Below are 15,750 nucleotides of genomic sequence, written 5' to 3'. Positions count from 1 at the left end.
TGACATGAGCCTATAGGCACAAATATCCTGGCACTTTAGACTTTTCCCTCCACAAACCTACAAACCCCCACATGGAGTCGTACAAAAATCATCCAACTCTGACTCCTCACTTTATGAAACCACCGACTCCAGGTACTCAAAATTCCTCTGACTCTTCGACTCTGACTCCTTAGTCTAATATTTACCAGGGCTGTGGAGCTGCTACAAAACTCCTCAGTTGATTGAAATCACCATCTCCGACTCCAGGTACCCAAAATTGCTCAGACTCCTAGACTCCGACTCCACAGCCCTGCAACTGTGTTGGCTGTCTCAGCTGTCTCTTCTCCGTTACTTCCCTTGCCCATCATAGGTAGCTACAGGTGCCCCTTAGTATTAGGTATCCAGAAGTACCCTCAATAGAGGTGCCACCAAGTAGTAAGCCCCATCTACACCATACAATTTTTTTGTGCGATTCGATTCATCGATTCAATTAAATCCGACATGTCCGATCGGGATTCGATTCATTTTGCCATTGTTCTGCAATGGCAAAATGAATAGAATTGAATCGAATCCCAATCGGACTTGTCGGATTGAATCAAATGAAATCGCACAAAAAATTGTATGGTGTAGATGGGGCTTTAGGTAGCTAGAGGAACCTTAGTATTAAGTAGCTAGAGGTGCCCCTGACTGAAGGGAGATCTCGTTACTGGAATGCCAGGAGCAGGCTGAGTAACCTCTCATCAGGACTCTGCATAGGGAAGGAAGGAGGGAGGTGAGCTGCCTTCATCAGGCGCCTGTAGGCACATGCAGTGCCTTATGGTTAATCTGGCACTACCAGAGGCGTATCTAGAGGGGACAGGCATGGCTCTTGCCATGGGCGCCACAGCACCATGGGCGTCATGTCTGCTCCTGTACTGTGTCACCATGCCTGCCCCTATGCTGCGCCCCATGCCTGCCCCTGTGCACACCCCATGCCTGCCCCTGGGCACACCCCATGCCTTCCCCCATTCCTTCCCATCATTCAGACCTAAGATTAGATTAAAGATGGGAAACATGGCTACTTAATTTATGTATGATGGGCGCACTTGGCTTAGTGTTAGAAGAGGATAGAGAGGAAGTAAGAAGAGCCATAACACATGTACACAAGAAAGGATGCTGTTTTTAGAGGGGAAGGGGGCTCTGACCAGGGAAGGGCCATAGGCTCTATATTACCCAGATACGCCCCTGGGCACTACACACGTTATCCAGAAAATGCACTGTAGAAAATGCATTAAGATACAGTGGTACACCACAATGCAGAGATGTGAATATTCCCATGTGAGCAGTGGGTTCACATGCTTTTTTCCCTAAGTTTTCTAGATCATTTTTCTTCTTCTCTTTAATATAACTTGACAGCACTGTGTAATTGAAAAGTACCAAACAGTAGATGAAAAAGTACTGCCAATTATTCTGAGTATTTTCTTACTTGCTGGCAGGGATGGTCGTAGTCAGCCAACTTCACTACGCTGGAACTACGCGTAGTTTTACGCAATTACGCTTCGCCAAACTACGGCTTCGAAATCCAATATTCGCTTCGTATGCATTTCGCAGAATACGCGTTAAAATACGCAATTACGCGTAGTGCGAAGCGTAGTGTATGCGGGTGCTTATGCCAGTATGCAGAAAATTTTACGCATTAATTCCTCTTTAGATACTTAGCCCGGGAACTCTTCTATGCGTACATTCCCCTTTCCAATGCGTAAATTTGTAAGCATACAATGGTACGAGGAAAAATAGACGCGAGTAATGCATACGTAGTTCACTACGCAATACACATGTTAACTACGCATAGTAAGCGTAAGCTACGCTTGGCGGTACTTCGCTACGCGTAAATTTGTAAGCGTAGTTCTGCAACTTCACCTATGAACTAGGATGCGTAGATGCAAACTACGATGCGTAAATTCGCACTGGCGTAGTTTCTGCTCATCCCTGCTTGCTGGTGGCATAAAAGTTATTTTATTGATGAGGTATAAAATCGTCTAGGAGAAAACTGAATTGAATCGGGCCCCTGGTCAACCCTTTCACAAATATTGCAACAAAGTAATTCCACCATTTCACAAAATTTGGCAAAACTACAGTAATCCTGAGTATAAAGCTACATACACACATGCCGGAACTGTCGTCTGAAACGGCCAATAACAACCGTTTCAGCTGACGATTGTTATGTGTGTACAGCGGCCCATAATCGATATTGCTCAGGCATCGGGGGCTGTTAAGGAACCATACTGTCAGATCTTTAATGACCCCTGATGCCCAAACCTACTGGTCGCAATGTTATCTTCACCCCCTGGCGACCGATTGAAGCCCCTCCGTCGTCCGCCCATCGTTGCTCCTCTGCTCCCCTCCATAGCAACAGAACACGTGTCTGTATAGTATCGTTCCCTGAATTATCTCCAGAGGGATCGTTTCCCGATCCCCAATGAGCGGCAATTTTTGCATGTTTGTACTTAGCTCAAGATTGCTGTTTTTTATACAGGGTGAGCAGCATGGGGGCGTAGTGGTTAGCACTCTCGCCTTGCAGTGCTGGGTCCCCAGTTCAAATTCCAGCCAGGGCGCTATCTGCAAAGAGTTTGTATGTTGTGTCTGCGTGGGTTTCCCCCGGGCACTCCAGTTTCCTCCCACGTTCCAAAAACATGCAGATAAGTCAATTGACGTCCCCCTAAATTGACTACAATACATACACTACACCATAAACATATGACTGTGGTAGGGATTAGATTGTGAGCCCCTTTGAGGGACAGTTAAGTGACAAGACAATATATATTCTGTACAGCGCTGCAGAAGATGTTGGCACTATGTAAATGGTTAATAATATAAAACCTGCCTGCCACTAACTCTATAGGCAGATGTGGGCACGTCCTTCCACACCTGTTGCTTGCATTTATTGAAGCCTGTGCCACCTGTATTCGCTGCCCTATGGGTAACCCCCAGAAAATGCAGGCAAAACAAGCAGGGAGCTAATAACGGTCGCGCAAGGACAGGCCAGCTGGCATCTGCCTATATACTGGAATTAGTGTCAGGCAGCACAGTCAGTTTTATGTGCCCGACCCTGTAGTAAGGCTAGTTTCACACTGGGGCATTACGTTGATCATTCTACGGCACTGCACTGCTAATGCTCTGATGTGAACATTCCATTAAAATATAATGGCGCACTTGCTATGCAGTTATATTGTCCAACGCACCACAACGTGTCAGTGTGAAAGTAACGTAGCCTAAGGTGATGACATCCAAATTTGAAAGGTAAAATATTTTTGCCTGGAGATCTACTTAAAGTGCTGCATATACAATATTTTCTTGAAAGACAGTTTATCATTATTACTGCTATTCATAGCTCCCAACGGTCCCTCTTTTGGAGGGTCAATCCCTCTTTGAGAACCCAGTCCCACTTCCTTCCTCATTTGTCCCTCTATCCATACATACAGTGGGTTGCAAAAGTATTCGGCCCCCTTGAAGTTTTTCACATTTTGTCATATTACTGCCACAAACATGAATCAATTTTATTGGAATTCCACATGAAAGACCAACACAAAGTGGTGTACATGTGAGAAGTGGAATGAAAATCATACATGATTCCAAACATTTTTTACAAATAAATAACTGCAAAGTGGTGTGTGCATAATTATTCAGCCCCCTTTGGTCTGAGTGCAGTCAGTTGCCTATAGACATTGCCTGATGAGTGCTAATGACTAAATAGAGTGCACCTGTGTGTAATCTAATGTCAGTACAAATACAGCTGCTCTGTGAGGGCCTCAGAGGTTGTCTAAGAGAATATTGGGAGCAACAACACCGTGAAGTCCAAAGAACACACAAGACAGGTCAGGGATAAAGTTATTGAGAAATTTAAAGCAGGCTTAGGCTACAAAAAGATTTCCAAAGCCTTGAACATCCCACGGAGCACTGTTCAAGCCATCATTCAGTATGGCACAACTGTACACCTACCAAGACAAGGCCATCCACCTAAACTCACAGGCCGAACAAGGAGAGCGCTGATCAGAAATGCAGTCAAGAGGCCCATGGTGACTCTGGACGAGCTGCAGAGATCTACATCTCAGGTGGGAGACTCTGTCCATAGGACAACTATTAGTCATGCACTGTACAAAGTTGGCCTTTATGGAAGAGTGGCAAGAAGAAAGGCATTGTTAACAGAAAGCATAAGAAGTCCCGTTTGCAGTTTGCCACAAGCCATGTGGGGGACACAGCAACCATGTGGAAGAAGGTGCTCTGATCAGATGAGACCAAAATGGAACTTTTTGGCCAAAATGCAAAATGCTATGTGTGGCAGAAAACTAACACTGCACATCACTCTGAAAACACCATCCCAACTGTCAAATATGGTGGTGGCAGCATCATGCTCGGGGGGTGCATCTCTTCAGCAGGGACAGGGAAGCTGGTCAGAGTTGATGGGAAGATGGATGGAGCCAAATACAGGGCAAACTTGGAAGAAAACCTCTTGGAGACTGCAAAAGACTTGAGACTGGGACGTAGGTTCACCTTCCAGCAGGACAATGACCCTAAACATAAAGCCAGGGCAACAATGGAATGGTTTAAAACAAAACCTATCTATGTGTTAGAATGGCCCAGTCAAAGTCCAGATCTAAATGCAATCGAGAATCTGTGGCAAGATCTGAAAACAGCTGTTCACAAACGCTGTCCATCTAATCTGACTGAGCTGGAGCTGTTTTGCAAAGAAGAATGGGCAAGGATTTCAGTCTCTAGATGTGCAAAGCTGGTAGAGACATACCCTAAACGACTGGCAGCTGTAATTGCAGCAAAAGGTGGTTCTACAAAGTATTGACTCAGGGGGCTGAATAATTACACACACCCCACTTTGCAGTTATTGATTTGTAAAAAAAATTTTGGAATCATGTATGATTTTCGATCCACTTCTCACGTGTACACCACTTTGTATTGGTCTTTCACATGGAATTCCAATAAAATTGATGCATGTTTGTGGCAGTAATGTGACAAAATGTGGAAAACTTCAAGGGGGCCGAATACTTTTGCAACCCACTGTACATACAAACTAAATTGAAATATTTCTTAACTTCTTATCACTTATTTTCAGATGTAAATATGAAGGAAAATGAACCAGGATAGAAAGGACCAGTGTGGTTTGAATTCTAAAAAAACATATTTTTCTTATGGGATCTTTATGGTATGTGTGTCTAGGGTGTGACAGGGGCGTGGCTTTCCCTCTTTCTTAACGCTAAAGGTTGGGAGGTATGCTATTTTTAATATCATTATTATCCATGATTTGTACAGTGCCAGCATATTTTTCTGCATTATACAACAAATCATCAGGGGTGCAAGTTACAAATTTGTTGTAAGCTTTGCAATCTGCGCGCAGTCTCTTCCTAGTGTAAAGTATATACAAAATGAGATTATAAATATATTTTTTTTTTTCATATCACTGCGACTGGTTTCCCAATTGGAACATCTGTGGGCAAGCCAAATCTGGTATCATCTCTGAACACACCCAGAAATATAATGGGCTGGCTGTCATCACACGTCTACAAGTAATGTAAAGTGTGCAAGCATCAAAGCTGCTAAGCTGATACATCTGGTTTGAAAGTAGCCTAAGGGGTGACGAGTTTGTAACTGTTCCAGCTGTCTTGTAGGGAGTCTGTCTGTCTCTGTCTTCTAAAAGGAGAACTCACAGCAGAAAAAAAATCTGCAAACTTCCATAAAATCTGATTATTTCAGCCTGCTTATCTTATGCAAACTTCTCTGTTCTGCATCTGCTATAAATGGCTGACATAACTGATATTAAATACAATTGCTATTTGCTCAAATTACTCACAGCTAAACACACACTAAGCATGCCTTAAAGCAAACCTAAAACAAACAAAAAAAAACCCAAAACCACAGTTTAACTTACCTGGGGCTTCTACCAGCCCCCTGCAGCCGCCCCGTGCCTGCGCCCTGATGCTGTGTTGCTCCAGGGACCCGTAGCGCCCCTCTCTCAGCTGGATGGGTGGCTCCAGTCCACACACCTCCTGATCTTATGTAAAAATCTCTATTGCATGTGCACAGAATGATCCTGGCAACGGGAGCGCAATTGAGGACATGTGCGGCTGGCACCGCCAATTCAATGAGTTTTGCGGCTAATAAAGGGGCACTGGGGGTGACAGGAGCATCGCAGAATCTCCGCGTGGGCACACGGTGGCTGCAGGGGGCTGGTAGAAGCCTCAAGTAAGTTAAACTGTTTATTTTTTTTTCCTATAGAGTTCCTGCTTTCAACAATGTGCAAAGCTATGCTGCCATTGAACCTCCATAGCTCCCCCACCTGCTCAGGTAAAATTTTACCTCCACACCTGCTTGGTAAACTGTCAGGACATTTATTAATCTGATTGGATAGGCTCAATGATTACTGAAATATTTAGTCAAACCAATTGATTCACTTGGAAATATTGACTTGTGTATGGTCACCTTTAAGATGGCCATACGCCAATAGATGGGCATCAGATCGACCATAAAATAGATCCCTCTCTGATCAAATGAGAGGAATCTATTGGCTTCCCACTCACTGTACACAGCTTTTCAATCAATCTCAGCATAATCACATTGATGTGATTAATTTAATTTATATTAGGATCAATCTGTTATGTTTAGTATAGTATTATTACTTTTTATTATCGTTACTTAAACTTTTTATTTGTACATATATTATACTGGAATGTGCTCTTAGCCAATTTTTTTTGTTTTGCCTCCCAGTTACTCCGCCCGATGAAGTGAATTATACCTGCGAAACGCGTTGCCCATTGGAGTATATGATGTGAATTTTTTTTAAATCAACTAAATCGAGTCGTCTATGGGGAGGTAAGTCCACCACTAACTCCATTTTAAACTGTTTTACTGTATATTAATCTTTCTGGAGCCTCTATTGTATGACAATTAGACAGCAGGTTGAAATTTGATTGAGATCTAATTCTGCAATGTGGTGCATTGATCGCTGCTCAAACAACCTCTTTTATCTGGAGGTAATCGATAATTTGTATAATCTGGCCACAACGGATGCTTTGAATAGGTGGTTATTAACATTATTTTCTTGGCCAGATGGAAGGAAAGGCAAGGTGCTTTATGTACGACTGAATGGCATCACTGCAACCAGTGGCGTAGCAAGGTTGGTTGCAGAGGTTGCGACCGCATTGGGGCCCTTGGGCCACAGGGGTCCCGAAGGGCTCTCCCTCAACTACAGTATTAGCTCTCTATTGGTCCTGTGCTCATAATAGTCACTTCTATAGATATTTTGAATAGTGGTAATCATTAACAAGCTATTCCCCATCCCCTTCTTGCACCTCTGACACTGTAGTTGCCATTGGCAGGTTTTGGTGCGCCATATCAATTGTTATGTATAGAGTGCTAGGGGGGCCCCATTGTAAAGCTTGCATCGGGGCCCACAGCTCTTTAGCTACACCACTGACTGCAACACAGCATCTGGGAAATTCCACTTTTGTGATAAGATAGCGTTATTCAAAATTATCTTTCCATTTCAATCTGCAGTAAGCTAAGGTTTTTCAGAACTGACAGCAAGTTTAAACTACAGTTCTTTCCGTTACTGTGCAGTACACATTGACTTTAAACCCCCACCTTGCTGCAAGAATAATAAGCTGCATAGAGTAGGAGCCACTGTAACTCATTTCTAGCACATGGACTAATATGTTGGCAGGCAGCAAATGTAAACCCCTTAGCTTGCCAGTTCATGCTAGGAACACTGTAAAATGGATGTGTATTGTATACACATAGAAATAAGATACTACGTATTGAGTCCTCAATGGGCAGAATAAGCTGCTCAGAAGAAACCTGACCAATGCGTCTAAATGAGGATCTGTTGCCCAAAATTATCACCAATTATTATCTACAGTTACGAAATTCTAAAGTGTTAAAGCTGTCATTTTCTATTTGTCAGACAAACCAGGCATTTCAGCCACAGCTCAGCTATGAACTCCATAGATCACAATGGTGCTTGAGTTGGTTGCCACCGCACTTTACAACCATTTATGGCCGGCACTACCATGAAGCCGACTGAATCATGTGATGCAGGGTGGCTGACTTTAGGAGGCAGCACCAGCTCTACACTGATCCGATCTTTGCAATGCTAGGTACACACGATGTGTTTTTTCAGTCGATTTTCCGCTTAATCGATTTTCGATTAATTTTTCTGCGCAATTCTTTTATCTTTTCTTATCAATTTCCATTCACCTCTATGAGAAATCGAGCATTAGTCTCTCTTAGCTCTGCTGCTTCTGCCTGACTCTCAGATCACAGAGCTTGCCTGCTGTGACTCTATGTGCACTGACCCCACCCCTTAATTAATATTCACTACGCTCTGCCAGTTTTTTCCCCTGGGATGTGGGTGGGGGCTCATTCTCACAAGCTTGCTTCAGGCATCAACCAGTCCTGCAGCCATTCATACAGTGGATGCTGTGAGGGAGTGGTTCTCATTTTGAAATATGAGACACAGCAGAAGTAGAAGACCTCTGGAGTGGAACCCAGGGTCTGATGGAACCCCATTTAGCATCCTGTGAGATCTCACTTGATGGACTTGAGGACAGCCCCAGGTTCACACAATTGGTCACGCAGAGGCAATATAGTATAGACACCCTCTCACTCCAGTATATGTACAGTATGAGGCACAAAGACAATGATAGTGTGAGAAGTGTACAGTGGTTGCTGTTAGGAAAGACATGATACTGTAACTAAGGATGGCTGATGTCCTTATAGTCCACTATCTGAAAAGTGAGATACTATTTACAATGAGTCCAAGAACTGCTTTACATACAGGACTTACTGGATTTAAACTAGGTATTGCACATGACTCACCCAGATGGGGTAGGGTCTCTTCTAGGTTCTTTAAGAGAAACAATCTTTATGTGTTATTTTTATATGTATTCTATGCAGGGGCATAACTAGAAATCACTGCCCCCCCCCCCCCCCCCTGCAAAACTTTTACATGGGCCCCCCAAAACATTGGGGGCATATTTTAATCAAGGGTGTCTGTGCCGTTAAAGTCATCGCCCCCTTAATGTGGGCTTGGAGAGCTGGGGGCAAATTTAAATTAAAGGTGTCTGTGCCATGAAAGCCCCTCCCCTAACTGGACTAGTCAAGTAACAGAGGGAAGAGTTGGAGGAAAAAAGCTTACTATCACCACAGACCATGCACTGTGACTGAAGCAGCTGATAGCAACTAAGCAAGTTGCCTCTGCCTCCTGTGTGGAGGCGAAATCAGTAATATTAGTACATTATATTCCGCTTCAAAGCCTCGTTTTAGTTTATGTTAATCACTTCTGTACCAGCAGTCTCTGCCCCCTTAAGGACCAGAGACTGCTGGTATTGTACAAAGGTGCTTACTGACGAATACCGACAAATCACCGCCATAATCCGTCTCTCCCGCCGGTCACGCTGTTCTCTCCCCGCCGCAGGCTCCTCTCTATGATGGCAGAGAGCCGTGTGCCAGTCAGATATTTCTCCCACCCAGCATGGGTATGTGTAAAAATACACCCCAAAACACATTATACTATTTCTCCTGAGTATGGCGATACCACATTTGTGACACTTTTTTGCAGCCTAGGTGCGCTAAGGGGCCCAAAGTCCTATGAGCACCTTTAGGCTTTACAGGGGTGCATACAATTTAGCACCCCCAAAATGCCAGGACAGTAAATACACCCCACAAATGACCCCATTTTGGAAAGTAGACACCCCAAAGTATTCAGAGAGGGGTATGGTGAGTACGTGGCAGATTTCATTTTTTTTGTCACAAGTTAGCAGAAATGGAAACTTTTTTTTATTTATTTTTTTTGTCACAAAGGGCCTGATTCACAAAGCGGTGCAAAGTGTTTGCACGCCTGTGAAAAGCCCTTTATCACGCCTAAACTCAGTTTAGGCGTGATAAAATGAAATTCGCGCAAAGTTTTGCGCGCGCAATCGCCCGGCGCACGGTGCAGTTCGCGCGATGTGCCCAATAAACCCTATGGGCGCTGCGCGCGGAATTGCACGATTGCGCACGCAAAACTTTGCGCGCGGACTTTGCGCGCGATAAAGAGCAAAAGCGGTGCTAACTCAGCAGTGCACGGCTTATCACGCCTAAAGTCTTTTAGGCGTGATAACTGAGTTATCACCGCTTTGTAAATCAGGCCCAAAGTGTCATTTTCCGCTACCTTGTGACAAAAAATAAAATCTTCTATGAACTCACCATGCCTCTCAGTGAATACTTTGGGATGTCTTCTTTCCAAAACGGGGTCATTTGGGGGGTATTTATTCTATCCTGTAATTCTATCACCTCATGAAACATGTCAGGTGCTCAGAAAAGTCAGAGATGCTTCAAAATGGTAAAATTCACTTTTGGCACCATAGTTTGTAAACGCTATAACTTTTACCCAAACCAATAAATATACACTGAATGGATTTTTTTTATCATAGACATGTAGCACAATGAATTTAGACAAAAATGTATACAGAAATTTTACTTTATTTGAAAAATGTCAGCACAGAAAGATAAAAAAAATCATTTTTTTTGACAAAATTCATGTATTTTTTGATGAATATAATAAAAACTAAAAATCACAGCAGCAATCAAATAGCACCAAAAGAAAGCTGTATTAGTGACAAGAAAAGGAGGTAAAATTCATTTAGATGGTAGGTTGTATGACCGAGCAATAAACCGTTAAAGCTGTAGTGGTCTGAATGGAAAAAAAGTGTCTGGTCCTTAAAGCGGTATCGTCACCATAAAAATCAAATTCCAACAGCAACTGGTCTGAGTGTATTAAGTGATAAAGATGCTAATCCTGCATTCAAAACTTTCAAAACTTTTTCTGCTGTTATGATTTGGAGTTATCACATACTTAAGGAACACTGGCCCTTTAGTAGTCGTGCCAAAGAATTGCATGCTGGGGGTTCTTTTTATCTACAGTATAATCTATTCCTCCTCTTCCCTTTATTTCCCTGCCAGCTTCTTATCTGAAACCTAATCCCCTACTTACTTGTGTTTACAAGCAAGGCTGTGGCGACTCAGCGATTGGAGGGGACAAGAAAAAAAGTAAAGGGCAGAAATGACATCACAAGTTAGCCTTAACTGTGGGCAAAACACATGGCCCCCACCAGGAACAGAATTCTCGTCATTTACTATATAACATTCACTGAAATCAAAACGTGGACAGTATAATACATGTGTTATGTAAGTAGATCAAGTATTTATCTACTTATATATGTGTTTTTTCCCTGGCATAGTATGGCTGATCCTACTGCTTTAAGGGGTTTTTAGACTGCAGTCCCCTTTCCTGTAATGATGACAGCAGCAACAACAAGGATGAGAGCCATGCTGCATGACAGTGCTAAGTGGAAACCACTCAAGAGTTGCAGAGCTCTGTCAACAGCAAACAGGAGAAGCAGAAGTGAGGAGGCTGAGGTCAGGAGCCCAGATCTCTTCCCACCATTGTGCAATCATTACAGACCATGCAGCTGCTATTTCTTGGAAAATGTGTGCAGATCCGGAAAGCCTCATTAACCCATTTCTAATATTCACATAAGATGATTGCGCTGCTGAGGGCTTATGCCTGTATAATATATTGTTTGAGCAGATTTACCTGATTACACTGCTGGGAAGATACATTACTGGTAATGGGAATTAGAACAGTTGGTAGATGATAACACAAGATAATGGGCAGATGCTACTTGCCGAAAGCCTATACATCTTTTCCAAACAGGTTCGGGATTGCGGCGCTACACCTAAAGAGGCTACAATGGCTCAGAGGTCTTTAGAAGAATAGAGCTGGCTTAGGCCTGCATGCTGAAAACAGACTGTATACAGCCAATGCCTGAATGTATACACAGTGCTATAAAGTATCATAAAACCATGTGACATGCGGCAGACCCCAGAAGCATCATAACAGATTCAGGATCACAGCTGTGTACTTAGAAGAAAAAAGGAGCTCTGATACTTTCAGCCTTCTCAGCGCTGCTATTTAACGCTGACATTTTAAGCTACAGCCAATTTATTTAGAGGCTTGCAAGTTCTCCAGGGCAATTTATTTGACCACAGTTTTTTCTTTCTTATTTGTTAGATTTCCTTGCTTCTAATTAGTACTGCTGCAATGTGTATTTATGGCCACTTATCACTAGGGGGCAGTGTGAGACAATAACAGAGGACTTCTGCTTTCAGTTTCTATATTTTCTGCTAGTAGAGAGAGAGATAAAATCATTCCAAGAATTTACAGCACGAGTTTTGCCGACTAAGGTCAAAAAGATCTCAAACGAGATAACTCTATTGAAGCTACTTATGGGTTAAAATGTTTTATTTATTTTTAATGGTTTCCACCACCACAGATAAACTATAACAATATGCACCCCATGAGTGAGCATTTATGATATGTACAGAGACTGAATTAGCCCCTACGTAATGCTAATGTTTGTGGAGTAGCATTGCTAGTAGCTAGGAATAGGGATCAGTGGCACAATGATGAGTCATTTTCATGGCGGAAAGTAATCCTGTAACTTCAAGAGGAGAGAAATTCAGAGTATTCCTACATACTCCTCCCGACCACAATTGCACCCCGGAACACATCATTCACAAGGCAATTGCCTAGGACCTTTAGAGAGATCAGGGGCCTGGTTGATGCTAGCCCCCAACAAATCTTGCTAAAAAAGCCAGCTGACCGTCAGCAGGGGGCAAAAGCTGCTATCTTGTCAAGGGCCCTATTTCACCTTCATCCACTCCTGCTGGGATTCTTTGCAAGTTCGCCGCCATGCTCCAATTCATTAACGAGTGTGGCTACCCTGCGCAGGACAGCTTGTGCCTGTGCAGTAGCACAGAGCCGCTCGGGGTTGGTGGAAAAAGCCAAGTTAGATAGGCTCTGTGATGCTGCGCAGATGGAAGGCGTCTTGCGCAGTGCCGCTGCGCTCTTCCACTAACAGGAGCACAGCCAAGCCAACCAACAAGCCCTTGTCAATGATGTTCAGGAGATCCCAGCGCTGGATCAGTGGAGGCGAGGAGGATGGGGGAAGCCTCTGGATTATCCAGACAATTCCCTCTACTGAGGTAAGTATCTAAATGGAAAAAAAATAAAGAAGGGGCGCTTTGAGTCTTCTACCAAAGTAATACAGCGCTGCTGTTGGGCAGGTCTCACCTGATTCAGATGTGGCTGGCACAGCGTACGCAGCCTCAGCACACTTGCGTCCCACTTGGCCGAGCCGGGGACCAGGCTCACACACGTAGGGGCGGATGTGACGTCACGTCCCGGCGTCCTCCGGGGTCTGTAGTGATGGAAACCAGGACGCTCACCCGGGGAGCGATATACGGAAGTAAACTATCCAATATGCTGCTGCGGACGGAACTCCGCAGTATGGATGGAAAAAGCGGAGGGTGAGCCTTCGTGAAACGCGTCGTTTTAATAAATTGTACTTTTATCTTTGAATGCACCTCTTTTTTCCATCCATACTGCGGAGTTCCGTCCGCAGCAGCATATTGGATAGTTTACTTCCGTATATCGCTCCCCGGGTGAGCGTCCTGGTTTCCATCACTACAGACCCCGGAGGACGCCGGGACGTGACGTCACATCCGCCCCTACGTGTGTGAGCCTGGTCCCCGGCTCGGCCAAGTGGGACGCAAGTGTGCTGAGGCTGCGTACGCTGTGCCAGCCACATCTGAATCAGGTGAGACCTGCCCAACAGCAGCGCTGTATTACTTTGGTAGAAGACTCAAAGCGCCCCTTCTTTATTTTTTCTCTATAGTGGTTATACTGGGAGCAGCTGAGCATATTCGACAGGGGCCTGATCGCACCAAGGGGTGTCATCCACCACCCTCTCTTTGCTAGTATCTAAATGGGGCACTTTTTTTTTCCTACAGGTACATTTTAAAAGACGCCTGAAGCGAGAGGAATATGGAGGCTGATTTATTTATTTGCTTCTAAACAATGCAAGTTGCCTGGCTGCTGATCCTCTGCCCCGTCTGACCCCGAACAAGCATGCAGAACAGGTGTTCTGACTGAAGATTAGCTGAATGCTTGTTTCAGGTGCAGGGATCAGACACTACTAATGCTTGAAAGATCAGCAGAACACCAGGCAACTGATATATTTTAAAATGAAATAAATATGGCAGCCTCCATATCCCTCTCACTTCAAGGGTCCTTTAATGAGGAATTTCAGCAGAAATGCCTTTTGATTCTGCCATGAGCCATTTTATGCAAAAGCACATCGAGAACAATTCATCTGGTAGTTTCATCACTTCTTTCAGGTTTGATCAGTTCCATCATCAGTTGGTCTTTAGCTACCCTCCTCGCTATAGAAGTGGGTACGTTTGGAGTGGCACACCTTACTGTCTCAATTTGGGTGCATAACCTTGGATGCAAAGCAACTTCCCATGTAAACCAGAAAGTCCAAAGATCAGTTAGCACACCAAGTTTTTCAAAGCAAAATGTCGTATTTATTCTTCAAATCATGTGTCAAACACCATGTGTTGGCAAGTGTTTTGGGGCCACGCAGGGTCCCTCTCAGAACAGTGCATATAGACTCCTCTTTATAGAAATTTTCATGAAGGAGTCCGCACACAAACCGTAGAAGCAATAAACGTGAAGTATTTATTCTCCCATCACATACATGTGCAGGCACGGTCTGACCTGCTTAGGTCGACGCACGTTTCGGGGCCACGCAGGGTCCCCTTTGTCAAGACAGATAGCAGATAAGACATACCTGTCTTTATAGAAGACTGTGTCTTCTATAAAGAGGATTTCCAATACAAGGATCGCACACACGTCGGTAGGTAGGCTGGTGCTGGACCCCCAGGCAATGTGCAAGTAATTTTCATGAAGGAGTCCGCACACAAACCGTAGAAGCAGTAAACGTGAAGTATTTATTCTCCCATCACATACATGTGCAGACACGGTTTGACCTACTTAGGTCGACGCACGTTTCGGGGCCACGCAGGGCCCCTTTGTCCAGACAGATAGCAGATAAGACATACCTGTCTTATCTGCTATCTGTCTTGACAAAGGGGACCCTGCGTGGCCCCGAAACGTGCGTCGACCTAAGTAGGTCAAACCGTGTCTGCACATGTATGTGATGGGAGAATAAATACTTCACGTTTACTGCTTCTACGGTTTGTGTGCGGACTCCTTCATGAAAATTACTTGCACATTGCCTGGGGGTCCAGCACCAGCCTACCTACCGACGTGTGTGCGATCCTTGTATTGGAAATCCTCTTTATAGAAGACACAGTCAAATTGTTTCCACTCACTCTGTGAGTAGAAACTATAGAGGGAAGGGTAGAGACTATATTTTAAAGAGAAAACCACCACTAGTGAAAACTCGGCCAAGCCAATCTAACGATTATATATGTGCTTCAGAATAGCAATGGGCAAGCACATTTTCTTCTTTTGTTTCAATGCTACAGGATGCTGCTCACTCCGCCTTTTTGTGCCACTCCTTCTCTCTTATTTAAACATTTAAAACTTAACTTTTAATTTTACTAATAGTCTAAAACAGGTGCTGCCTGTACTGCTTCTAAAAATTGACTAGGGAGGCGAGTACGATCTATAGCTATGACACCCTTCAAAGGCCGTTAGGGTCACAAAATCATTTTGTGAAGAATATAGAGGCTGCCATATTTAGTTTCTTTTAAACAATACCAGTTGCCTGGCGGCCCTGCTGATCTATTTGGCTACAGTAGTGTCTGAATAATACCAGAAACAGGCATTCAGCTACAATTGTCAGATCTGACAATAATAAACCCTCTGGTCCTCAA

General features: G+C 44.0%; 1 protein-coding gene across 4 annotated transcripts in view; it reads left to right on the top strand.

Moving 5' to 3' along the window:
- LOC137541837 (bactericidal permeability-increasing protein-like) overlaps positions 1–15,750 on the top strand; it is a 177,926-nt gene that overhangs the window by 24,214 nt on the left and 137,962 nt on the right. For all 4 annotated transcript variants that reach the window (XM_068263371.1, XM_068263370.1, XM_068263372.1 and 1 more), the window contains one exon: positions 6,733–6,837. The gene's annotated coding sequence lies outside the window, so the exon portion shown is untranslated. The remainder of the gene's footprint in view (positions 1–6,732; positions 6,838–15,750) is intronic.

Source organism: Hyperolius riggenbachi, chromosome 12, assembly GCF_040937935.1.
Source record: "Hyperolius riggenbachi isolate aHypRig1 chromosome 12, aHypRig1.pri, whole genome shotgun sequence".
NCBI lineage: Eukaryota > Metazoa > Chordata > Amphibia > Anura > Hyperoliidae > Hyperolius > Hyperolius riggenbachi.
Note: the sequence above shows the minus strand (reverse complement) of the source record. Positions and strands in the feature narration are given on the sequence as shown.